The sequence below is a fragment of the Phyllostomus discolor genome, chromosome 5 (assembly GCF_004126475.2).
Source record: "Phyllostomus discolor isolate MPI-MPIP mPhyDis1 chromosome 5, mPhyDis1.pri.v3, whole genome shotgun sequence".
NCBI classification, from domain to species: Eukaryota; Metazoa; Chordata; class Mammalia; order Chiroptera; family Phyllostomidae; genus Phyllostomus; species Phyllostomus discolor.
In genome coordinates, this window is record NC_040907.2 from 46,954,468 (window position 1) to 46,980,447 (window position 25,980).

Genomic DNA, 25,980 nt, shown 5'->3' on the forward strand with positions numbered 1-25,980 from the left:
GAGCACTTGAAGCATTTAAGTCTTCAGCATACTTAATGAAAGATTCTTAGGGGAATGGATTACACAACCCACTTTAGTAGGTCTCAGTTTTCCGCAGCCCTCCAAAATGAGTTTAACTCTCATGTAAACCTGGAGTCAGCCTTGCTGTGATAGAAGCCAGTGTGACAAGAACACACCTGCTAGGAGTCAGGCAGACATGAGGGCAAGTCCAGCACTACCCTTTCTGTGTGACCTTGGGCAAGTCACTTTATTCTTCTGTCTGGATTATCTCATTTAACACCGAGAAGAATAATACCCACCTGTGAAGGTTCTAGTGTCATGCAGAAGGTTATGTCATGCAGATGCATGACATAATATGTGAAAACACCTGGCTCTCAGCAGCCACTTCCAATGTAGCCATGGAAGCTGTTATTTTCATTCTTGGTCTTTGAGGTAGCAAAGAAAACTATCATGGAAGAATCAGAAGCTTGTGTTTCTCAAAAAACGACAACAACAAAAAAGGTTACACCAGGAATGTCAATCAATCTCTCTGGTAATATGCTATTCTCTGGCTGTCATTGCAGGCTGGGGAGGGAGACAGAGACAAGTTAAAATATGTAACCTCCTCTGGTGACTTTTGTTCTTAATGGAGAAACCAAGTTGGCTTTTGAGCTTCAGTGGAGAGGTCCCCAAAACAAGACTTAGCTCTAGATACAGCTCTTCTTGTATGGGTTAGATGTCTTCTTCTAAGAATATTCAAAAACAGTAACTTTCATACTTACATTTTTAGCAGCAGAATTCATTAATCAAATAAAAACTTGTGAAGAACTGCAATATCTAAAAACATTAATGCATTTATTTGAGTGCCTATTTTGTGCCAGACTATTCTAGGCCTTGACAAACAAAGAGAAGCAGAACTTCCTCAGGTCACGGTGCTGAATCCCTGAAGTCTGCCTATTGTTTGTCTCCCATTTTGATCCCTATCTGTTCTTGAACCCTGAGATATCTCTATATCTCTCAGAGGCTCCCTGGCTCACACTTTAAAAACTGTTGTCCCTTGTCACCTTTGGAAGGGAGCTTCTTGGGACACTAAGAGTTGGAGGGAGAAAACTCATGGTTTCTACTGACTCTAGAGGGAAACTGTTAGCCTTGATGGAATCTGTAGTTAGTCAATGATTGTCTAGAATGTTCTGAATGAAGCTGTTGAGTTGAAGTCTTACCCCATCTTATCTGCAATGATCTGTGCCTCTTCTGTTTGATTAATGCTTTGGTGCTGGCTGCCTCCTAGAACTGGTGTCCTTGGCTGACCTTTTGATCCTTTGCTCAAGGTCTGCTTTCTTTCCCATCCCCTTTCAGATTTAAGGTTCTCCAGCCATGGCCATGGGCATGCTCCAACCAAGACACTGATAATCATGAATAAGGAGACCACTCTGATTCCCTAATAAAATGTGCCATCCAAGGTTGGTAATAGAAAAGACTCTAGAAGCAGAGGAAGCTAGCTGCTATAGGCTGATCTTCATTTTGAGATTTTTCTACTGAGTACTATTGCCATTACCGCTTTTATCACACAAGGTATTGTTGCTTCTTTGATGTTGCAGCTCAAACATGGGCCCAGGCAAGAGTTGTCTTATAAGTCTCACTAGCAAAGGCTATCACATTCAAGTACACTTTTCTTAAGACTGCTAAGTACAAAAAAGAAATCAAAAACAGACACAGGCATATAGCCTTATAACCTGGCTCACAAGATGTGACCCACTCATCACGGCTAAGGGTCCCTGCGGCACACCTCTGCCTGGCTCTCAGCCTCATCCCTGGAGCAGAAACCAGCACCCCTTCACTGCTTCTAAACTCTTTCACATCCAGATCCTGGAGAATAGGAAACAAAGAAAGTCAGCTATTTTCTCTCTTACCTCCTGACTATCTAAAACCTCACCTTCTAAGTTCTGATTTCTGTCTCATGCTCAATCTCAACCCAAAAGTTACACAGGATACGCCTCCTCATATATCTACAGGGGGTGCTCTCATCCCAGGTCCTAGCCATGTCTAAATAAAATATAGAAATATCAGCATTATATAACACAAAAGCTGCAGTATATATACACATTACTGAGTTTGGATTGGGGTGGGGGGCCCTGTTATACTAGTCTGACATCAAGAGGGATGGAATTAATGTTTCTTAGGAGCCTACTGTGAGTCAGGCATTGAGCTATTTGCTCTCATATATTTTAAACAGTTTAATCCTCAGAGCAATCCAGTATGGCAGATACTATTATTAATCTCCTTTTCTAGTGGAGAAAACCAAGGCTTATGCAGATTAAGAAACTTCACAAAGCCCCTTGCTAGTAAATGACAAAATGGAATGTTAAGCTTGTGTCACTCTAAGTCCAGAACCAGACTCCAAATGTTAATATTACCCCAAAGCTCCTGTCACTGGATGCTCAGTTCTGCCTTTGCTGTGTGAGTGGACACCACAGTTGAGCCCCCAGAGGCGATTCCTGCCCATTTCAAGAGTGTAAGAGTAATCCTCTTTGCCAGCAAATGGTTCAGGGATGGGCAGGCCTAAGCCATTTTAAGCCAGTGAAATAGAAGAAATTTATGGGAGTTTTGGGAAAAACCCTTTTTTGGTCTTAAGAGAAAAAAATCACAGGAAGCCAGCCTCTCTCTTTCCTACTGGGTGAGAACAAGGAAGTATGTACCCTTGATCACTAATGACAACTAAACCCTAACGAGATGGAAGAAACCAGTCTCAGGTCAAAGCCAAGACTATGGACCTCAGAGAATGAACTGCGTCCTTGCTAAGGCCACTGAACCTCTCGACCACCCAACCCAAAAGCCTCCCTGTCTCAGGTTCCTTCTTTGTCAGGTAATACTGCTTAAGCCATTTGAGTTGTATTTTCTGTTGCCCAAAGATAAAAACATCCTCAGTGATACAGCTACTGACACCAGCACTGCTGGGACCTGTCGTTTGGCCCTCAGACCATGCCTGGCAGACCATGGAAGGTAACCTCAGCATCAGTATAGTCATTGAAATCTCTAGTTCTGGAGTCTGAGTTTGAATCCCATCTCTTTCATTTACCAAGCTGGACAAATTTGCTTGTTTAGTTAGCTTAATTTTATTTCTGTTTTTCTCCTCTGTAAAATAAATGTAGTATACTGTGGCCCTCAAAAGACTGTTGTGAGAATTAAATGAGGTAAAGTACATAAAGCACTTAATGCAGGGCCTGACGCATGGTAAATACTAGAAACTGCAGTTCTGTATTAAGGTTGGCCCCATCTGTTTCCATCCTTTGTCTATCTCCCAGTATGCTTTACAGCATAAGCCTAGTAGATAGCAGCTGGGTTGACTATATAATTTGTCATCCAAGTCAGGATTTTTTGTCTTGGATAAATGCTAAACTGGAATGCAGAGACAATCTGTCCCGGGGAAACCTGGATGTACCACCACTTCTATAATGTCAAAAATGGATCCTGGACAACAACATTTGCCAGGGAGGGTCATGATTGTTGAGTTCAGGGGTAACTTTCAAAAGACCCAGAAGTATCACACTATGGCCCATGATGGAGACCATTCTTAGAAGAGCTGGGCTGTGACATATAGCCAATGTCTAGCATATTTCCTTTCTGTAATTATTCCAGTGGAAACTTTTTACAAGCTCATTACAGGCGGCCCTCAGCTTTTCTCTAATCTTGTATCTGTATTGCATTTCAAAGAGATGGTGAAAAGACAGCATTTGAGGGACCATCTTAATGTAATTATATGAGACAGCTTATTACCCCAAGTTGAAAAGATGACTCGCTTTTTCTTTATTCTGTGCCAAAGGAAATTTCAGGAAATAAGTTCAGGCTGGAATCTCCCTGCTGTCACCTCAGCATTGGGGTGGCAGGGTCCCAGGACCTGGGAGCATATGCCCTGTGATCAGCAGTACCAGTATAATTTCTTGGACATAAAAAATTCTTATGACTGTGATGACTGTAAGAAATCCTTTAGACTTCAATGAGGTCCTTCATTTTTAATCCTCAAGCTTTAAGGAAAAAGCTGCCTGACTCCAGGTATAACTTGGGGGCAAATAGTGTTTCTTATGAACCTGTGAGGTTTTGTATCCTTAGGGGTACACCCCTGGGAAGTATATTTGTTCTTTCTTAACAGACAAGTGATTTCAAAACTTGACGCTGGGGATTTTACACTGACATTACTTCCTCAGAAGGGTTAGATTTAGTCCACTACCACACTGGACATGTGCGGCTCCAAGCATCCATTTCTCACAAACATACCCCTCTACCCCATGATGGTACAGCCATGCTGACTGGATAGCCTTGACCTCATCTAGCTCCAGGGGTCCAAGTCATCAGGCTCAACTCATGGCCCTCACCACTGTGGTTCAGGAGTGGACATGTGACATAACTTGACTCTTCTTTGAATATTTCTAAGAGTATCTCACTCCCCGTGGCAGTGGGCAAGGAAATCCTGGCAGCCACCTTTGCCCCTCTAGGGAAGTCGGCATGGGAATGAGGCTGCCTCGCAGAGGAGCCTGGGACTGAGGAATGGTACAGAGAAGTGGAACCTACTCTCTGAACAAACCATATCTTACCTTCCCACAGGTCTTTTGATTTCATGTACTTGTAAGTACCATTTGATGTTAAATTAGTTTGAATTAGATTTCCTGTTACTTGCACCCGAAGCCTCTTCAGTTGAGTATTATTACTTTGTAGGCATTTATGTAGGTGGGAATTCCCTTCTGGCCCCCCATTCTGGCCGCTAGGGAAAGTCGCAGCAGCTGTCCTAATGACTCCTCCTCTGTACCAACATAATTGTCATAGAGCTTTAGACAAAACATCTGGAATCATATGAAATTGCCAATGTTTGGTCATTTATGACCTATATAATGGCAATTTCATGTGGCTCAGCCAATTAGCAAGAAGCAGCTTCTTCAAAGCTACAGCAAAGGGGTTTTGCTATCTTCCAAAATGTGTTTCCTACCATTTGTCTCCAATTCCATTACCACCATCTTAGCATAAATCAATGCCATATCTTGGCTGGAGGGCTACTATAAACTACATTGCCCCTCTGTCCACACTCCTGTCCCTCTCAAATCTACTCTCCATACTGCAGCCAGAGTGATCTCTTCAAAATGGAAATTTGATCAGGTCCTCCTCTGCTTGGAATCCTTCATTGGCTCCCATTTCCCTTAGAAAATTGTTTCAATATTCATGAAAAGCTCCCAAAGCATTCTACAACCTGAAATCCTACCTCATCCTGAGACTTTCTTAGCTATCTTTTACTTCCTCAGTCATTCCATGTCTCTACTCATGCTGTTTCATTGGCCTAGAACTTTCTCCCCTGTCACCTGTTGAACTAGGTTATCTGTGGTCAACTTGGCACAGCCATGTCTGGCTAACATTAGGAACTATGTTTCATAGAATTCCCTGCCTTTCATGTAAGATTTGGATGGTGGAAATGAAGCAGAGTCTTTATTTACCCAAAGTTATAGCTGCCAAACATGGTGGCAGTTTGACATTGGTCAACAGAGAGCTTGGGCAGAGGCAGAGGCTGGACAGCGTCTCAGCTCTCACCACAGCTCTCTGTCAGGTTCAAATTTTGGCAGCCAGATGGACACAGCTCAGACTGCCCTGGAAACGACAGCTTTTCCATGCACACCAGTGCTTCAGGCCGAGTAGTTACACCTGCTTCTGCAACCCTTCGACTTCTCTTTCAGACCTCCACTCCCCCAGCTTCTCCCACATTCAAGGAAGCTCTGATTCCTACATTAAACCTCCTGTAATCATTGTAAAGACTTAAATAATGGCCCTGGTCATTGTGGCTCTATTGGTTGGGCACTATCCCACAAACCAAAAGGTTACTGGTTCGATTCCCAGTCCAGGGCACATGCTTGGGTTGCAGGTTCAGGGAGCGTATGGAAGGCAACTAATCCATGTTTCTCTCTCACATCAATATTTCTCTCCCTCTCTCTCTCTCTTCCTTCCCCTCTCTGTAAAATAATAATAATAATAATAATAATAATAATAATAATAATTTTAGAACTTTTGGATCTTGTCATTAGAAGGAATCTTATGGGTCAATCTTTCTAACTACTGTAGCATCTCCTGACAAAATGTAGGTCTGGCTTGATGTTTGCCATAGTTCTAGTCATGGGACCCTCCCCATTGCACAAGGCAGCCCACACCCTTGTACATCGCCCTTCATGACACTATGCATCAGTCAGCTCAGGCTGCCAGAACAAAATATTTTAGCCTGGGTGGCTTCAACAACAGCCACAATTTTTCACAGTTCTGGAGGCTGGAAAGCACAACCAAAATCATGGTGCTGGCTTATTCAGTTCCTGGTGAAAGCCCTCTTCCTAGCTTGCAGACAACCACTTTCTCCTTGTGCTTTCATGTGGTTGGTGGCAGGGAGGGATGGTTTTGAGAAGGAGGGAGGGAGAGGGCTGTTAGACTCTAAGCAATTAAGAATGGGGAATCATTTTGGCATATGAAAACATTGTTCATTACTGAATCCCTAATGCTCAAATGCTCTAGTTATAAATGAATAACTAGATGAATGAGTGGAAGAGAGAGATTGTATTCCATCAGAATTTTCTATTACAAATGATCTTCAGCCTAGGCAGAAATTTTATATAAACATCCAGCAAGTACTCTTTGTTTTTCAATATTAAGTGAAGAGAATTAGGAAACAGCTATTTTTAGTGTTTCTTAATGGGGGGGGGGGGTTCTATCAGGCAGGCAGAATCAACTATGAACTTGATTGTTGGAAAATCTCCCTCCTCCTTATCCTTGTCTCCCAGAGATCCAAAGCACTTGCTCTTGGGGAAAAAGAATGGGAAATAATTTTGGCATGTGAAAAACATTTCTTACCGATTTACAGACCCGTCAACACTCTATGCCTGTACCCTTGAAAATACAGAAATGAAAGCCTCAGCTTTCTTACCTATACATGACTGTTTAAAAAAACACAGTAGCTGAAACATGCCTATCCGTTAGGTCTCTATCAAGGTAAAGTTGTAGCAAAAACAGTAGGCAAATATTTTGCTTTAGTAGTCAAAAGCAATCCATTTGAGAACTATTTCAAGCCTTTGGGTACTTCACAGGACACTGATTTTTTAAAAACTTCATCTGTTCTTTTATTTTGGTTATATGTATTAAACAGCTCCTATGCACCAACGCTGTGCTAGATTCTGAGGGAAACAATATTCAATAGGTCAGATTCAAGCTCTGAAGGGCATGCTAGGTTTACCGGAGAAGATGGACAGATAAAAAGAAAGCTATAGTACAGCTTAGAACCATAAGTTCAGTTAGTTTTGTCTGATGTAAAAAGTCCAAACTTCTCAAACAAAGAGCTAACAAAACAGTGGCTTAAGGAATAAAATAGTGTATTTCTGTCTCATGTAATAATCCCAGAGAGAAGGTATTTCTCTGCCCCACATTGTCACTCAAGGACATAGGTTCTTCCCATTCTATTACTCTGTTGGACTCTATGGTATGGTCTTCACCTGAGTGGCAGCCCCTCTGTGCTCTCACTAGTAGGATGGAAAGGATAATGAAGGATCATGAATGAGACATTTTAAGGTCCAGGAATGGAATTGAGTATATTGTTGGCATGAATTAACATGACTTAACATGAATTTAGTCACATGAACACACTTAACTGCAGCATTTCCTGGCCAATGAAGTTTCTGTAGGTCTGAATGTTAAATACCACTGTCCAGGTAGTGCTCTATTGCTATAAAAGAAGGAGAAAAGAGGTGTTATGGACAATTAACCTTCACCAGATAGATGAGGATGCAATTGGAATACAGATGAAAAGTTCCTTCCATACCAGGGAAGTCAGTGTAGAAGACATGTCTCAACCTGTGTCTAGAAGGATAAGTAGGACTCAGTCATTCAGGTAAGATGTCAGAGTGCTCCAGGTTGCAGGAACAGGTTGTACAAAGGAGGACAACTAGTCGAGTGGGGGCTGTAATTTAAGGTAATAGATGAATTCACAGTCATATCTCATAGCTTTCCATGTCTTTCTTTGAGAACATGAAGTCCATCCCAATCTGGTCCCATGTATAGTCAAAACGCCAAACTCATTCATTGTGAGTGTCTTCCCTGCCCTAGACTTGGTGGCCTGCAGTACGAGACAGGGCCATGGCTGTTGCTTCCCATTTCTTCACTCTTCTTCCTCCCCCTCTAGTTGGCTGTTGCTTTGAGCTCCTCAAATATCAGAAAGAAGGAAGAAAGAGATAAGAAAGATCTTGCTTTACTGATACAGTTACTCCCTGGCTTTGGACTCTCCTTACATGGTAGAGGCACAATGGCTGGCTCTTTCTCCTATGGGCACTTTGAAGGGTCCATTGGAGATTCACTGCTGGAAACCTTTTTCTAAAGTTCCCCTGGGATAGGCATTGCCTCCTTCCACTGGCCATAGGATGGCTACATCACCACTCCAGGAGGTCCTCTTAAGATGGGTCCCTTTTGAGATGGGTTCCTTTTAAGATGGCCCCAGGCTGGCCCTTCCATTAGGCGTCTATCTAGTCTACGGAAATACACCTCTAGGCTTGCCGCACATGAGAGTACAGCAACCAATTCAGCCCATTCTGTGTTTTGCCCTGCCAAATGAGTCAGCCTTTAGGCTTTTCCCTTGAGAGTTTCCTGGTCCTTTATGATTTCAGGGAACATTTGTCACTCTCTCTGAATGATTCTTTCAAAACCCTGTCATCACTTGGCTCACACTAGCCATGGGAGTAGATAAGAAAGAAGAAAATTAACACACCTACAGGTCTCTCCAAAACAGTCCTTCCTCCACACCTGGATTATGAGCTAGTGCCTGGAGAACCTTGTAGCAAGTCAGGGACAGCTGTTCCAGCACCTCTTTAGGATGTGTGGGTGTGCTTAGCCCTGGGTCCTCTAATAAAACTCTAAGAAAGCAGAAGCAGCCTGCTTTCATTAATGGACAGTGAAGGGTTGTGTTTCTTAAATAAGTGGTATTTAGAATTCCTCAATGTTGCATTTATGATATATTTTCTAATTCATTTGTTCATCAAAATAGTGGATGAGTGTTTAAAAGGGAGGCCACTGTTAAATACTTTTAAAATGACGATAAGAATGAGAGTGACTCAAGTTCTAACCCCCGCTGTGATAGAGGACACTTGCCGGGTGCTGTCACCCTGCCAGCCTTTGGTTACCTTCTTCTACTACTAGCACTTGGTGAACCAACCCCCTTCCTGGTTCTCCCACTTTACTTCCAACTCAGGGATGGTCATTGCGCTAACGTATTTCCTGAATGATTCCACTAGGCTGGGTACTGTCCTAGGTGCTGAGGACACATCCCTGCATAAAACAAAGTCCCTGCACTCAAGGAGTTTGCATTTCATGTGAAGAGGAAGACAATGAACAAAATAAATAAATAAATAAATAAATAAATAAAATGCATGGTATATTAGTATATGACAGTGCTCTAGTAAAGCACGTTCCAGGTGTTTCAATGGGGGAGAGATTTGTAAGGTAAGAGGCAGTCCTGGGAGCTGGCATTCTAATAAAGGAGAACAGGTCTATAGACACAGTAATGATACAATGCTGCTTAAGTGAGTCAGCTAGCAGGGTGTGTGCTGAATGCTAAGTGAGTAACCCTGCTCTAGGGTGTCAGGGAAGGTTTCACTGGCTTTCTGTTTGAGAACACAGTATTGTACTATAGAAAAAATAACTGTCTTCCTGGCAGCTTCCCTTCCCCAGAGCCCCAGGCAGTCACCACCTCCCACTCCCAGTGTTGCTTCAGCTTGTGCTTTCATTTCTTTCTCCTGTTCAGCACAGAGGCCAGAGCAGTGGTAAGTGGAGGCCTCCTTCTCCCAAAGCATTCTGATAGAAAGACTTTGGAAAAAATGGAAGGAAACATGCTCACAGTATCTGTGCTCAGGCCATGAGACCCATAGAAGAGATGGTCAATGAACTGTGTGTTCTCAGTATTCCTTCTAACCTGCAGCCAAAGGCTCACTCTCTTTGAAGTTGGATCCTGGCTGGGTCTCAGACCATCAGCATATATTCATCTATGTCTCTTTTTAGGTGGGGAACTCCTGGAAAGCACTCACTGTCTCTCACACACATCTTACCCAAGACTGGGGTGTGCACCCCATTCCTACTTCCCACCCAGCCAAGGCAGTGGTTCAGTGAGTGATGCTGAATCTGTAAGGAAATGAAGTCCTTCAAACACAAAGATTCTACGCCAGGAAAACATTGCTGCTTACTGGGATGATTCTGGACTCAGACAGACCAGGATTCTGATCCTGACCTCTTCTGTGTGACACTGGGAAAATTACCCAGTCTCTCTGAATCTCTTCCCCTGTACTTATAAATAAGAGTTCAAAGGTTAAACAAGGTAATAAGATAATGCTTAGCACAGAGACAGGCACTTGTTCAGTACAGAACCACTCTCACTAATATCAAGGGTGAAAACTGCAATGAGGGTGGTCTGAGCTCAGCAACAACAACAACAACAAAACTACTTAATAATTATAGCTCACCAATAATCTAAATAGTTTCTTTTATAGGTAGTAAGTCCCCCTTGGACTTACTTGAATTTACATTATTACTTGGACTTATTACTTGAATTTCTCCCACTGGAGAAATTCAAGTAATAATGTTGGATGACAGTTTCTTCATCAGAAATTCCTGCACTGGGTGAGGGATGGGGCTCATATGCTTCACATGCCTTCCAAAGGTAAAGACTACTGAGGTGGATTCTGGGGGATAGATTAACAATTGAGAGCATGGCTTTGGAGGCAGATGGGTGGGTGCTAATCCCAGCTCCACCACTGTATTAGCTCTGTAATCCTAGGAAAGTCATTTGCTTTAGTTTCCTTATTTGTAAAATAGATACTAATAGAACAGACCATACAGAATTGTGATAAGAGTTAAATGAGTTAACATCTATTTAGTAAGCTCTTACTAAGTCCTCAATAAGTGGACAGTGACTCTTCTCATCTCAGTCAGACCATGACTCTCGATATCTGCATAGTGACCAGCTCCAGGATTCAATGGATTCTGACTTACTTGAAGTCTCAGTAGTCTCTCTCCTACAATCTATATTTTGATTAATATTTTGAAATATTAAAGAGAATGTTTTTTAAAAGATTTATTTATTTATTTTTAGAGAGGGCAGGGAGGGAGAAAGAGAGAGAGGGAAAGAAACATCAATGTTTGGTTGCTAGGGGCCATGGCCTGCAACCCAGGCATGTGCCCTGGCTGGGAATCGAACCTGCGATGCTTTGGTTTGCAGCCCACACTCAATCCACTGAGCTACGCCAGCCAGGGACTAAAGAGAATATTAATGCAATAGTATCAGTGCTTCTGGGCAAGAAATGAGAATCTACACTGAAAATTTTGAACTCTGGAAACTGCAGGATGATGGTGGCTATTCAATGCCACTCAAGTCTCCTGATAGCCAGAATGGGTTAATGCAGTGTCTCACAGAGCCCTCCGCCCCTTGCATAGCTTATTCATCCCATGGGATCTTGCCAAACATGTTTGCAGAACAATCTCCCAATTAAAAGGCTCCGGGGGAAAGGTTCTCTACAGAAAATCAGAAGTTTTACACACACACACACACACACACACACATCTTGAGAAAAACCATACTAAATGAGTCACAGCACTGGAAGTTCTGACCAAGACACCTCCAAGTACCATGCATGTCACCCCACCCACTTGAAAGAGAATGCAGCTACCTTAGAATCATTCTGTCCTACAAGCATGTCCAAGCATCCTTTGTCTCCTCTTTTTATCCTTTTCTCTTTGGTGCCTCGCCACACTTCAGAGTCCTTTTACCTTCTTGCTCTCTGCATCCCCTTCCTCTAGAAGAACAGAGAAACATTTGTGATTAGACATTATAGTATATTATTGGTTGACAGAAGACATTGTGCCTGAAATTCATGCACACTAAGGTATTCCCTCGGCAAGGTGTTTGCACAGCATGGGAGCTCAGTGTTTCTGTGGGCCCAGCATCCAATTCTACTTCTCTGGGGAGAATATCCCTTATGTTCCTTCAAAGACCCACCTCTGTTACCTCAGGCCATGTGGATCAGGTAGACCTATCTCTTCCCTCTGAGTTTAGATGCAGGCACATTACCCAGTGGACATGATCAATAAGAGTACCATATGCCTATGGCCACAGTGATAAGTCAGAAAAATGGCACAAGACCCAAGTTGGCCAATGAGAATTCATGAGCATTAATTAGTCTTAGGATTAGTGGTGATAGAATGTCATCACAAAGCTACTGGGGATGAAGAGAGAAGTTACCATGTGGCCTTAGCTCAGTTGAGAACGAAGCCAGCACTAAGAAAAACAGATCCAAGAGATATAAAAACACTATACCATAATGGCATTGCTTGAGTTCCTAGACCCAGCTTCACCTAAAGCTGATCACTCTTGAAATGTTCACTTTAGAAGCCAAAAAATTTACCTTTTGCAACGGAAAGCCCCCTGACTATTATACATGAATTTTTTTCAATTTTTGAATGGTGGTCTACTCTCTTTGCCAAAAGAAATGTAAATTTCAGGAAGATTATAGAGGTTATTTTTTTAAGGGAGATATATACTGGGAGGGAACCTTGTGTAATTTCACACTGGCTAACAAAGTAAATCTACCTTAAAAAGATAGCACTTGAGCAAAACCCAAGGGCTAGGTAAGAGGAGGAATATGAAACCATAGCCCAACAGGGAGCACTGGGGCCCATATGAAGGACATTAGAGAATGTAGAGAAAGCAAAGAAGAAATACCTAAAATCTTGGGAAGATTCTGTTCATGGGATGATCACTTTCCCCTTTACACCCAAGTGTTTAAAAAAATCTGTGACATAGTAGCTGTGCAATGATTGTTATTATCAATATCTTTATTATTATTTATGGATAGTGGCAGGGGGAGGCAACCTAAGACCATTCAGGAATGCATTAGTTAGAACTCATTTTAGTTCAAGCAAACAGAACTCAACTCAAATAGCGTAAGCAGAAAGGGAGAACTCCTTAAAGGCTCAGGGTAGAGGTATAGCTGGATGTCAAGGCAACTGGTACTGTGGGCTAGAACCCAATAGAATTATCTCCTCCTTCACGTTTGTTCCCTTGGTATGTTGGTCTTTTGTTTCTCCCATAGCACCCTAGATTTATTCAGCACAGTGGAAGTGACCCTCACTCTGCCTTTTTATTTCCTCCAAAATTCTAAGGAGGTATGTGACTGCCCCACCTTAAGTCAGGTGTGGCAAGCCGAGGAAAGAACCAGGTTTGACAACCTGTGACAGACACTGTCAGAGCCCCATCCAGATCTCTTGAACCCTTCCCTTCCAACTGCCAGCATCTGCATCCCTTCCAACTGCCAGCATCTGCATCCCTGAGCCCAAGGGCTTCATTTTTCAGAACCATGCAAGGCTGCTCTGTTCCAGTGAGTGGCAGACCAGAGTTCTGGGAAAATCTCAGCACTTGGGAGTAGCCCTCAACCAAACACTATCTAGAATTGGTATGTAAATAAATGTTCCAGCTCCCTCCTTTGGGAAAAGATAATGCTGAGGCATGTGGTTTGCACTATTTCCCAGGTTCCCCTGCAGAGCCGTCAGCCAGCTGCCCTCTGAAATGGCTGGCTTCATAAGGCATCTTGTGGTCTGCCTCCCCTTCCTTTGTGACTCTCCTGACAAGGTCACTTGCACCTGCCAAATAAATGCCTGTTTCAGGCTCTGCTTTGGGGGAAACTCAAACTGACATATAAACCAAGGAAAGACCAAAATCAGGTATGAAAAACTGAAATACAAAGCCAGGAGAATAAGGATGGCAGCTTGGGCAAATAAAGGAGAAGTTGATCCTGAGCAAAAGGCATGAGAGAGGGGTTGCTTCTCCAACCAGCTCTATCGCTCTCTGGGGGCAAAGTGACATGGTCAACGTCAGAGACAGAACGGACATTGCAGTGCATTTCTGAAACTGAGTCCCTACCAGTCCTATGTGTATGAAGTGTTTGTATGGCATGGTTTGTGGGATATGCATATATATGTGGCTGTGGTTGTATTTAGTGAGTGTGTGTGTATGTGTATAAATTATCTGTTTTACCTCCCTTCCTGGCTGCCTCCCATCTGGTGGGCTCTGCCTGCACACACAGCAGTGACTTTCTGTGTGACTCATTCATTTCCTCTGGAAGGGAGAAAATGAGGCCCTGGAGATGGTTAGAAACTTTGAAGTCTGTGGTGCTCCATCTCCTTGTCAGAGAAACCTTTAATAAATAAAAAGGGAAAGGGGGAGGTGTGGCATGACAGCAACAGGAAGAGAAACATGAAATGGGAAAGCTTCTGTCCCTGGCTCTCAGCCAAAACATTTTGGATCCCGAGATAAAAGAGTGAAAAGAGTACCTGGCCAGACCTCCTCTCTGCCGTGCAGCAGCCTGAGCCATCAGGGTGTGAAACCCTCACCTTCTTGCTCACAGGGAGAGAGGGGCAGGTGACCTACTTCCCTCATCTGGGGCACATGATGAAGTAAGTTCCCTACAGAAAAGGAACCTATAGAAAACACAGGACAACCCCTTTGCCATGCTGGTTGTATGTGTATTGTGTATGTGTGCATGCGTGCGTGTGTGAATGTCAGGGAACAGGTTTGAGGTAGAGCTGCTTTTAGCTGTTTCTCCAAAGTAAGCCACTGTATAGGATTTCAAGAGCCCAGTCTGATAACCCACCATGTAAGACAAAGCAACAGGTTATGACAGCTTCCTATCTTTGGAAATGTCTAGAGAACATTTTGGGGGAGGAGTTGATTGCCCTACCTTTCCTCAGAAATAAAACAGAATTCCAAATTGAATGGACATATGAGCTATAGATCAGGCTATTCCCAGAGCCCCCTTTAAAATTAATTTTTATTTTATTTATTTATTTATTTCTAAATCTTCACCTGAGGATATATTTATTGATTTTAGGGAGACAGGAAGTGGGAGAGAGACATTGACTAGTTGCCTCTTGTATGTTCTCCAACTAGGGATTGAACTCATAGCCTTTGGGTGTACAGGATTACATTCCAACCAACTGAGCCACCTGGCCAGGTCAGAAGCCCAGCTTCTTAAATCCAGCATTTTCTGCAACTGTCCTATGAGTTTGGACTTTCTCCTCTCTGGGCCTCAGTTTTTTCAACTGTTAAGTGAGGAGACTGGCTAAGGAAGTGATTTCCATTTTATGTTTTAACCTAAAGCCCTTGTTCCTAACAAAATCTCCTACAGAACCTCAGTAAATGAAACAAAGCCCTCATTAAAGAGGGGATAATAGACTCAGACCCAACATGCTGAGTCCTACCCTTAGGTCAAAAACTGTCCTGAAGGTACTTCTATGGAAAGCAAAACTCTAGAGAATCAGTTTGAAAACCCCCTAACTTGGCTCTTCTGGCTCTAAGGCTCCAGGGCTGCTATAAGCTGTGGGCTACTGGGTTGTATTTGATGAACCAAAGAGGGTTAAATTTCTTTGTGTTAGGGTCACAGTTTTCATCCAAAGGTTGCATACAGGAGGTTGGTTCTCCTAAGCCAGAGTGCTGCCGCCTTTGTGCACAGCTTGTTATCACCTCAAGGATAGCTTGGCCTGCGTGGGGTGGCCCAGACACTGGGAGATCAGCCCTGAATATCTGTGTCAGTACCTCGGAGGTAAGCCTCAAGAGGACAGAACCCACTCCCTCCCAATGGCCCCACTGAGCCTCTTTTCAGCCACAAGCTACCCCAGAGGCAGCAAGAGGTACACAGAGCTCTTAGCTCTCCAGGGAAACCCAAGAATTTTGGCCTTCAAGAAAAAGAGAGTGGGGAGAAGGATGTGATCTTCTCTTAGCTTACAACTCTTCTTTCATGACTCTCTATGACCTCCAGAATGAGGTGTGAATTCTTCCCTGGGTCACCCCCCACCTCCTCTGGGTTCATCTCATATTGCAGCACCCCTGGCATCCTACATTGACTACACCTACCCACTGGCTACTCTTGTCTACAGCTTTTCCTGATTCCATCTACCCAGAACACTTTTCTTGCCACAGAGACACCAAGCCCACCAAAGTCAGCTGGTTTCCGTAGCATCACACCTCTTCTTCAACAGTGACTCAGATTTCCCTTCCCCTGTGCACAGCCCCTCGCCCCCACATTCACACAAAAGACTTGCCTTGGGTCAGGGCCCCTCATCGGTTCTCCCCTGCACCCTTTTAGGTCCCCTAGGGCACACACGCGGCCTGTCAGTATTTCCAGCGCATAACAAAAATAGCTACCACGTGCCATGTGCCAGACCTTATTCCCAGGTTTTTGCAAGCATTAAGTCATTTACTCCTTGCAGCAAGTCTGAGTCAGGTTTTATTATCATTACCATTTTACAGATGAGAAAATCAAAAGCACAGAACAACTGGGGCAAAGCCGCACTATCAGGAGCAGAGCCAGGCTTTTTCTCAGGACATCCAATGAAACTCATGCTCTTAACTCCTATACCCCAGGCCTGACACAGAGCAGTAAACAGATTTCAACCAAGGGAATTGATCCAGACAGACTGTCTAACTTTGTGTTTTCTGGCTTATGTCCTGTGACCCTCACACAAAAAGAACCTGAAGATTCTCAGTGGTACCTCAGCAGTGGACAAGGTCCTTGGGCATGACAAGACCAGCTCCTCTCTTCCCACCTTTTCAACCAAGACAGCTCAGCCTTGATCTGCTTTATATAGTCAGCTGTATGTTAAGGTTTGTTGACTTCTATCGATGATAGAAGGAAAAATAAGAAAACAAAGAAAAAGAAATATAATTAACCAGTTCAAGTAATAATAGCTAACATTTAAGTATTATGATATACCAAATACTTTATATGCATTAATTTTAACCCGCTCAGCAACTATTATCACCCATACTCCTATTTCGTAGATGAAGAAACTGAGTCACAGAATAGAACGTGACTTGCCAGAGCAAAGCCAGGACTCATATCACCTGATGCCAGATTTTTAATCATTGTAGTAGGCTGAATAACGCGCAAAAGCCCTAATTTCTGAAACCTATAAATGTTTCTTTATATGGCAAAAGAGACTTTGCAGATATGATTAAGTTAAGGACCTTGAAATGTGGAGATTACCCAGATTAACCAGGTGGGCTTGAAATATATTCAAGTGTCTTTGTATGAGATAGGCAAAGGGAGATTGGACTACAGAAGAGAAGAAGCTGATCATGGAGACAGAGATGGGAGTGATGTGGCCACAAGCCAAGGCATGTTGTCAGCCAGCAGAACCTAGAAGAGACAAGAAACAGATTTTCCCCAGGAGCTTTCAGAGGGAGCATAGCCCTGCCGACAACTTGATTTCAGCCCAGTGAACTGATTTTGGACTTCTGCCCTCAGAAGAATGAGAAAACAAATGTGTGTTGTAAGTTATCAAGTTTGTGGTAATTTTTATAGCAGCAATAGGAAACTAGACAACAACCAATGATGCTCCTTTCAAAGTGTGTTAGAGACTCTAAAGGGTCATAGCTGGTGGAGAGAGGGTGCAGGGCTGAAGGCTTTGCTTCACAACTTCAATCTCATCTCAGGAAGTCTCTTTCACCCACTTCTGCTGACTTGCAGACTCTGTTAACAGCATGTCTGCACCTCCCTCTGGGCCTTTTCTAGGTAGAGTCTCAGGTTTGAACAACTTGGGCAGCTTTTAGCAGTTTCTGATTTAGTTTTTCTGATTATTTTGTATGTTTTTACATTTTTATAGAGCTGGGAAAGAAGGTATTTAAAGGAATACTTCCTTAAGTCCTAAATGTCCCTTGTCATCTTGAACTCCACACCACTCTTTTTCCCCAGGATTCGGAAGGAAGGCAGGTTATTGCTTTGTCTGACATTGTGCTGTAGAAGTCTGTGCTCTTCAGCCTTGGAGCTCTCTCCCCTTTCTCACTACACTGCACTTTGATCTTGTTTAGGTGGCTATGGGACTTCGAACCTGAGCTTTTTCCTTCATTCCAGTTCAATTTTCTTTGGGTAAGATGGAAGTGTAACACCCAGCCTGCCTACCATTTAAGACTGGTGTGCCTATGACATCGGGATGTCCCTTGCAAAAGCACTTTTTAAAGTGTGAAGCTACTCATCAGTCCAGTTGTTTTATGGGTAGGGGTCTATCTCCCCAACAGTTATAAAAACTTGTTACTACTAATGACAGGAATAAGAAGGCTGCCATTTATTAACTGTTTACAGTATACCAGACATTTCTTTCATCCATCATTTATTCATTAATTCGTTCAAAAATATTTATTGAGCACCTGAGTTCCAGACATTGTGTAAGTAGACAGTGGATTAAAGAACAGAATTACCATATTTTGCCATGGTATAGCACACTTTTTTTGCCCAAACTTTTGAGAGGGAAATAAGGATACACATTATATGTGGATAGCACCTTGTATCTGTTCTTGTGTTTTGTAATTATTTGTTATATAGAATGTCTTGTACTTAACAATAGGTTCAAAAATAAATGCTAAAATTCCTTTATAGTACAAAAAAACCACAAGTATTTAATTATAAATAAATAAATGAATGAACTAAAAAATTAAAATGGAAGATTTTTTTTCCTGAACATTTGGCCCAAAACTGGGGTATGCATTATACACAGCAAAATATGGGGTGGAACTACAGCCTCCTCTCCTAGAGATTCTACTTTGGTAGAGAAAGGAAAACAATAACTAAGACAGCAAATAACCATCTGTATAATAAAGAGCAGGGTGTGGTAGGAATACTATTGAGAATGGGTGTGGTCTATGAGCAGGAAGGGTCAGGAGCTTGTTAGACTACTTAAAAATGTTTTTAATCCCAAGTACTATGTAATGGGAGATGTTAGAGAGCTTTGAGTGGGTTTGGGGGGAAGTAAAACTTACATATACTAATATAATATGTAAGTTTTAGAGAACGGGAGCAGAGGGAGACCACTCATGAGGCCTTTATGCTAAATGTGTATACAGCGTCCTCTGTGGTAGGCATTATTAGTCCCATTGAAATGGGAAAGAGGTTCAGAAAAGTGAATGATTCACCCAAACATTCCTAGCAAACGTTGGAACTGAGACTCATAACCAGACCTGTCTCATATTTGAACCCAGACTCTTAAGCACCAGCATATTCACCTATAACTGTAAACTCCTAAATGCCTTTGTAATCACCCTCTCTATCCCCACACCTATTCATTGCCAATATCCAATGGAGTCCAAGGTTCTGGAAAGACCCACTGAGTTTGTTTATTTATCTATCTATCTATCTATCTATCTATCTATCTATCTATTTATTTATTGGCTGTTCAATTCAGTTTCTAAAAGAAAGCCCTAACATAGTCCCTCCCAGGTCTCTCTAGTCCCCCAGGTGCTGACTGGGGCTCTCAGTTCCCCATGCTGCTGCCCTCCTCTCCCAACCAACCCCTAGCAAAGCTTTGAAATGAAAATCAAATCATAAAATCTCATAGAATCTGCTGGACTTCCATTCCTTTTCACATGCCTCTCGGTAGATATCAAGGGCCAGGCCTCAATAGGTTGTAAATCTGCCTGGAGGCTGCAATCAGGGCAATTTCACATGTGGGAGAGAAATTCTTCACTTCAGAGAGCCTGCGCCTCCTCCTAGCAAGCCACCTTGGAGATGTGAGTGAGTCACTGTACTAACTGACACTCACCCATCCTGGTGGTCCCTTAGCTGGAATGGGAGGCGGATGGGGTCCAACACCTCTGCCAAGGAACCAGTGTGAGAGTCCAAGCCTCACTGGACACGGTCAACCAGCTGGGAAGCAGTAGTGTTGAGAAAAATGCCTACTTCCCTGGGCTTCCATTTCTCCATCAGGATCTTGACAATGTATTATTTTACTGGACAGGGGCCTGGCCCTGTATGGGCCTGCCTAGGGCCAGCTGTAGTGTGTGGACTTCCTGTAGGAAAGATTTCACAACACAAATTCAGGTGACCATAAGGATACATTTATTAAAGCTGGGGACAGTAAAACAAGGAAGGGCTTAGCATAGAGGAAGCAATAGGAGAGCCTAGGCAGACTTAGCTCACTGTGAAGTCAGAGAAAACGGGGCTTTGGGGACAAGTTCCGGGAATCAGCTTGGAACAAGCTGACTTCTGTCCATTACCTTAGAGTTTAGGAGACGTGTGCCTGTGGGGAAAGAAGTGGGAGGGATTGGGGGTTGGGGGAGGGGGCGCAGGAGGGAAAGGACACAGCACTAGCTGCTTCCCAGAGGGAGAGAGAGCAGGCTGGGTCCTTTGTCTTGAGGCTTTTGTCTCTCTCCTGCAGGCGGGAATCTTAGGGGAGGTCACAGGGGAGGGTTTCAGCAAAATGTTCATCAGTTCTCCAGGTGTGTCCTTTCAGGGTCATGGTCTTCAGTGATAGGTCAGTGACAGGGCAGGGTGTCTTTAGTCATTGCAGTTGGTCCTGGCATTGCCCACCTGGTTTTGCTGTTTTTCTGGGCCTGGAGCTGAAACACACTGAGGTCTAGATGTTATCTCCAGGGAAGAAAAGTTACCCTGGGAGCCAGGTCCCTGTTTTCCCTGCCGGGCACTCAAGGCTTCTGCCCTGGTGACCCTCTGCTCCTAGCTGTAAATTGCTTGGTCACTGTGTCAGCTAATCTGCCTCAGTTTCCCTATTCTACTTGCCAAGGAATTTTCCTAGCTTCCTATTATTCTGTCTCATTATGGCTTCACAGAGCACAGGATAATAAATATTTACTGAATGAATGAACTGTTGGTTATATAAAATAGCAAATAATAGTAGATGACACCGAGTTGCTGAGGTGATTAAATGAAGTAGCAGCAAGTAGAAATTCCTAGCAGAGAAAGGACACAATAAACACAGGGAAGTTTCCTTCCTCCCTCTCTTCCTTCCTCCCCTTCCCTCCTTCCTTCTTTCCTTCAGCTCCATTAGGAGTGACATCTCCTTCAGGCGCTTTCTGCCTCCTGCTTTTGAACCTCTTCCTCCTACTTCTGTTTTTAGCAAGAGACATCTCTACCTTTCAAAACAGCAGAAGAGCTGAGAGCAAAACTTTTCAAAGCAAGACTCTGGAGCCGGGGATCTGTTAGCAGCCCTCCAGGAAGTGTGGGAGGATCTGAGGGCTCTGGACAAGACTTCCTTGGGTGCCTCCCACAGCCTGTGAAGCTTCCCCATAGACTGTAAAGCTGAACTGTTCTTTTGGCCTTTTCTCTGGGAATTATTTTAGGGAGAGTGAGAACACAGTGTGGTTTTTAACTTGATTGGGCTGGGGGAAGGCAGAGCAGAGCTTTACCCAGCACCTCAACCTTCAAACACAAAGAATTATAAACTAAACTGAACTAGCCATCTTGATGAATTCTACTTACATTCATCAATAGCAGCTCTCTTTATTAGCGTTTATGACTGAAACTGTATTGTTCTTGTTGGTTTATAATTCAGAGCTTCTGCAGGATAAAGGTTTGTTTTGTTCATCTCTGTATTAGCATTGATATGTAGTGGGTCTCAAAAAAAAATACCCTGTTGAATAAATAAGTTTATTTAGTACTTACTATATACAAGGCTCTGCCATATAAAGATGAATGAAAAAAAAAGCGTCCAAAACTCAAGAAAACTTGGCAGCTATCATGGAAGACACATAAACATGCACAAGTAGCTGTCATTTTGTAAAAGTAGGTGCTATGTTACAGAATCCAGCTTTGAGATTAATCAGTCCATCCATCATTACTTACTCCTTAAAATACAGTCAGGGTTGTAATAAAATCATTTTTTATTAGCAGGGACAGGAAAGGAGCCATGTGAGTTAATCATTTTGCAGTTTTCTTTTATGCTGATAAGACCACACTAAACTGACACCTTTTGTTAGGTGAGTGGGCAGTTCAGGGTTTATTAACATTTTATTGCTGTGATTTATAATATGGGTAGCAGAACTGCCCATGAACAGGGTGATAGGTATAAGGTAGGCTTAAAGCTACCTACGTGCAGTGTAGTATTATTTCCAAGGTCTCCTTTGAATCAGTATGTAATGATTTTTCTCTGCCCTCCTCCCATGCCATCACCTTCACTAGGAAAATAAATCAGAAGTTCCAATTCCTGTCTGAAGCCTGCTGGGGAACTGTCTTCCTGGTTCTTTCTGCTCTCTTCCTTTGAGGTTCAATGCAATCTTTAGTTGCTGTCAGCTCTGAGAAGGAAAAAAATCAACACTATATTATATTGAAATCCATAAGGACATTTTCAGTTGCCTCCTTAGAGACTGGGCCTGCAGGCTGGAAATGGACCATGACTCAGTTACAACTCTGATTTTCAGCTGGGGACTCATAACTCACTTTGTGATTCATGGTATGTGGCAGGAGAGCTTGTGCTATGAAGGGGCATGTTAAATACAAGACACGAAAAGGTGGTAACACTGGATTCTTCCTTCTGCAAAACTAATCAGGCATCCCTGAAAGGCTTGGCACCTTAATAGCTTAATAGGAAAAAACTCACTAAGATATCCAGACATGAAAATCTTGTGCGATGTTACTCCTCTCTCATAGGAGTAAAGGCTGGTTTCAGGATAGGCCTCACCTAACAGTTGTGAACACCAGTTGTCAAGACTATCAAATAAAAGCTTACACTACAGAGCCATCTAGAAACCTGACTTAGATCAATTATCTGTCTCATTTTCTATCACCAGGGGCACCAAATATTAACACATTTGCCAAAAGCATTCTGGTCTCAAGCCAGTGGCTTTTCTGGGAACAAGCAGTTAGAGTTTGGTATGAGAACTTGTACCTCTATACTACTAACACTGTTTCTCCGCCTGACTTTCCTGCTTTGTTTCATGGTAGCTACTCTCTTCCATCCCTATTCTGGGACTACACTCTTGGCCTAATCCAAGGAGATATTTTAAGAAAAATATATTTAGCAAGGAGGAGAAATATTTGTACACTAAAAACTACAGAATATTATAGAAAGAAATAAAGATGACACCAATAAATGAAAAACATCTGTTCACAGACCAGAAGACTTAAATTTCTAAAGTGTTCATATTACTCACAAATTCAGTTCAATCCCTATCAAAATCCTGATGACATTTTTTGCAGAAATAGAAAAATCCTTCCTAAAATTCATATGAAGTTTCAAGTAGCTCCAAACAGCCAAAACAATCTTAAAAAGGAAATATATTGGTGGTTTCACACTTCCTGATTTCAAAACTTACTACAAAGCTGCAGTAATCTAAATGGTGTGTTACTAGCATAAAAACAGACATAGACCAATGAAATAGAATATAGAGACCCCAGAAAAATCACTCTTGCATATATGATCAAATGATTTTCAACAAGGGAACCAAGACCACTCAAGAGGGAAAAGTCAGTCTTTTCAAGAAACGTTGCTAGGAAAACTATGTAGGTATCCACATGCAAAAGAATGAAGTTGGACACATACCTTATGCTATATATGAAAATTAGCTCAAAATGGATTCAAGACCTAAATATAAGAGTTAAAACTATAAAATTCTAAGAATAAAAGAGGGGAAAACCTTCATGACATGGACTTAACAACGACTTCTTGAATATGACACTAAAAGCACAGGCAACAACAAAAATATATGTATATAAATTGGACTTCATCAAAATTAAGAATTCTTGTGCATCGAAGGTTGCTATTCAAAGAATGAAAAGACAAGAATGGGAGAACATATTTGCAAATAATATATCTGATAAGAGATTAATATCCAGAATATATAAAGACTATCTACAACTCAACAACAACAAAAATGAGAAAAGGACTTGGAAAAATATTTCTCTAAAGAAGATATAAAAATGGCTAATAAGCATATTAAAAGATGTTCAACATCAATAATCATTGGGAAAATGCTAATTTAAACCTCAGTGAGGTAGTACTTTATACCCATTAGAATGTCTATTAACAAAAAGCAGAAAATAATGTGTTGGTGAGCATGTGGAGAAATTGGTGCCCTTTTGTATAGCTGGTAGAAATATAAAATGGTACAGCCACTTTGGAAAATAGTTCCTAAAAAATTAAACATATAATATCCTTCAATTCCATTTTTGGGCATATATTTCCAAAAGACTTGAAAGCTAAGATTTGAATAGATATTTAGACACCAATGTTTATTCCAGTATTATTCACAATAACCAAACTGAGTAAAAACTAGCCAAGTGCCCACCGGTGGATAAATGCTAAGCCAATTATGATATATAAATGTTAAATCATTGTGCTGTGTATATGTGTATATGTATGCACAACATGGAATATTATTCAGCTCTAAAAAAGGAAGGAAACTCTGGCACATGCTACACCATGGATGAACCTTAAAGACATTATGCTAAGTGAAATAACCCAGTTACAAAAGAAAAAATACTGTATTGTTCCATTTATATCAGGTGCCTAGAGTAGTGAAATTCATAGAGGCAGAAAGTAGGATGGTGGCTGCCAGGGTCTGCAGGGAAGACAAGAATGAGAAGTTATTGTTTAGTGGGCACAGAGCTTTGATTTAGGAAGACAAAAGAGTTTGAAGATGGATGACAGTGATGGTTGTACAACACTGTGAATGTATATAATATTACTGAATAAAACATTAAAAGTGGTTTAAATACTAATTTTTATTATATATATTTCATCACAATTTAAAAAAGATAACCTTATAATCTGGAAGGAAAAACCTGCTGTGGTTATGGCTACTTTTGAACTAGACAAATTCTGAGAATAATGAGAAATTTAAATTTTATCTTGGCATATAATTTCCCAGATATATCTGTCCCTGAAAGTTATATAAAGCATGCCTTTAAAAACACAACTGTATTGAATGAGTTCTATTTTGACTAGATGGGATAGTGAGTAGCCAGGGTAAGAATTAGGCAGAGAGAAACTCGGGAGAAAAATCGGACTACAGGAGTGGTTGTGAATCCTCTTCAGAAACACTAAAACCAATTATAGAGGATGATTGCTGGGGAAGAATCTTATAAATTAAATAGTTCCAATCCTCCTTTTAAAAAATCATCAATAAACATTTATGTTACGATGCCCGAGTATTAGGAATGTGGGAATGGTGCAGTGAAATGCAGCTGGCTCAGTTTCTCAAGTCGCTGCAGTGAAGCTATCAGCCAGGATGCAAGTCCCGTGAAGGCTTCCATCCACTTCCAGGGCGGTGAGCCCGCATGACTGGCCAGGGGGTGCTGGCTGCTCCCTAGGGCTGCTGGAGTGTTCTCACCAAAGAAGGGGATGGAGGAGAGAGCAAGGGGAGTCCTCAGGATCTTTATGACCTAGCCCCTCCCACAATCTCTTGTTGATTGCACAGGTCAGGAAAAGGGCATGAATGCCAGGGAGCGAGGATCACTGGGGACTGTTTTGGAGCCTGACTACCATATGGAGCAATTCATAGGTTGGTTTCGTGGCTTTTGTGGAAAATATGTCAGAAAAAGGAACATTACAAGTCAATCTGCTTAGGCTTTAATGAGAAACACAAAAAAGCACTGTTAAAGTAAGTCCTATGTTGGTTTGTAGCAAATGATCTGTATTGAAGAATTTAAGTCATCATAATGAAGGAATAATAAAATTATTTTAATTAATATGTAGTAGGATGAAGGCTTAATTTTGTGCAAACTGGTATATTAATGTTTGGATATGGGAATACTGCTGGAATAAATTAACTTTCACATTTGTTAACTGTGTTGCATAGGCTATGGAAAGCATCTGCTTTCAGAAAAGTGGCTCTAAACCATTTTCTCCTTTTTAAAAGATATCCCACATGTCCACACTTGGATTTATTTTAGACCTGGGCTCATACTTCTTAACCCAGGGCCTTTGAGCATCTGCTTATTTGGAAGCAGATGTATACAATGCATGAGGTCAAAGTTGAGGCTCTAGTCAGAAATTCGGTGTCAAACAGCATCCAGGGGGAGCAGAGAAAAGGTAAATGAGGTGAAAGGTTCCTGCAGCAGCAGCAGCAGCAGCCAGAAACATCTGTGTTGGGAGGCACCACGTACAGGGCCGGCGCACAGCCCAAGAGTGCCTGTTCACTGCCCTGATGTCACAGTGTGCTGCCTGTTGACCACA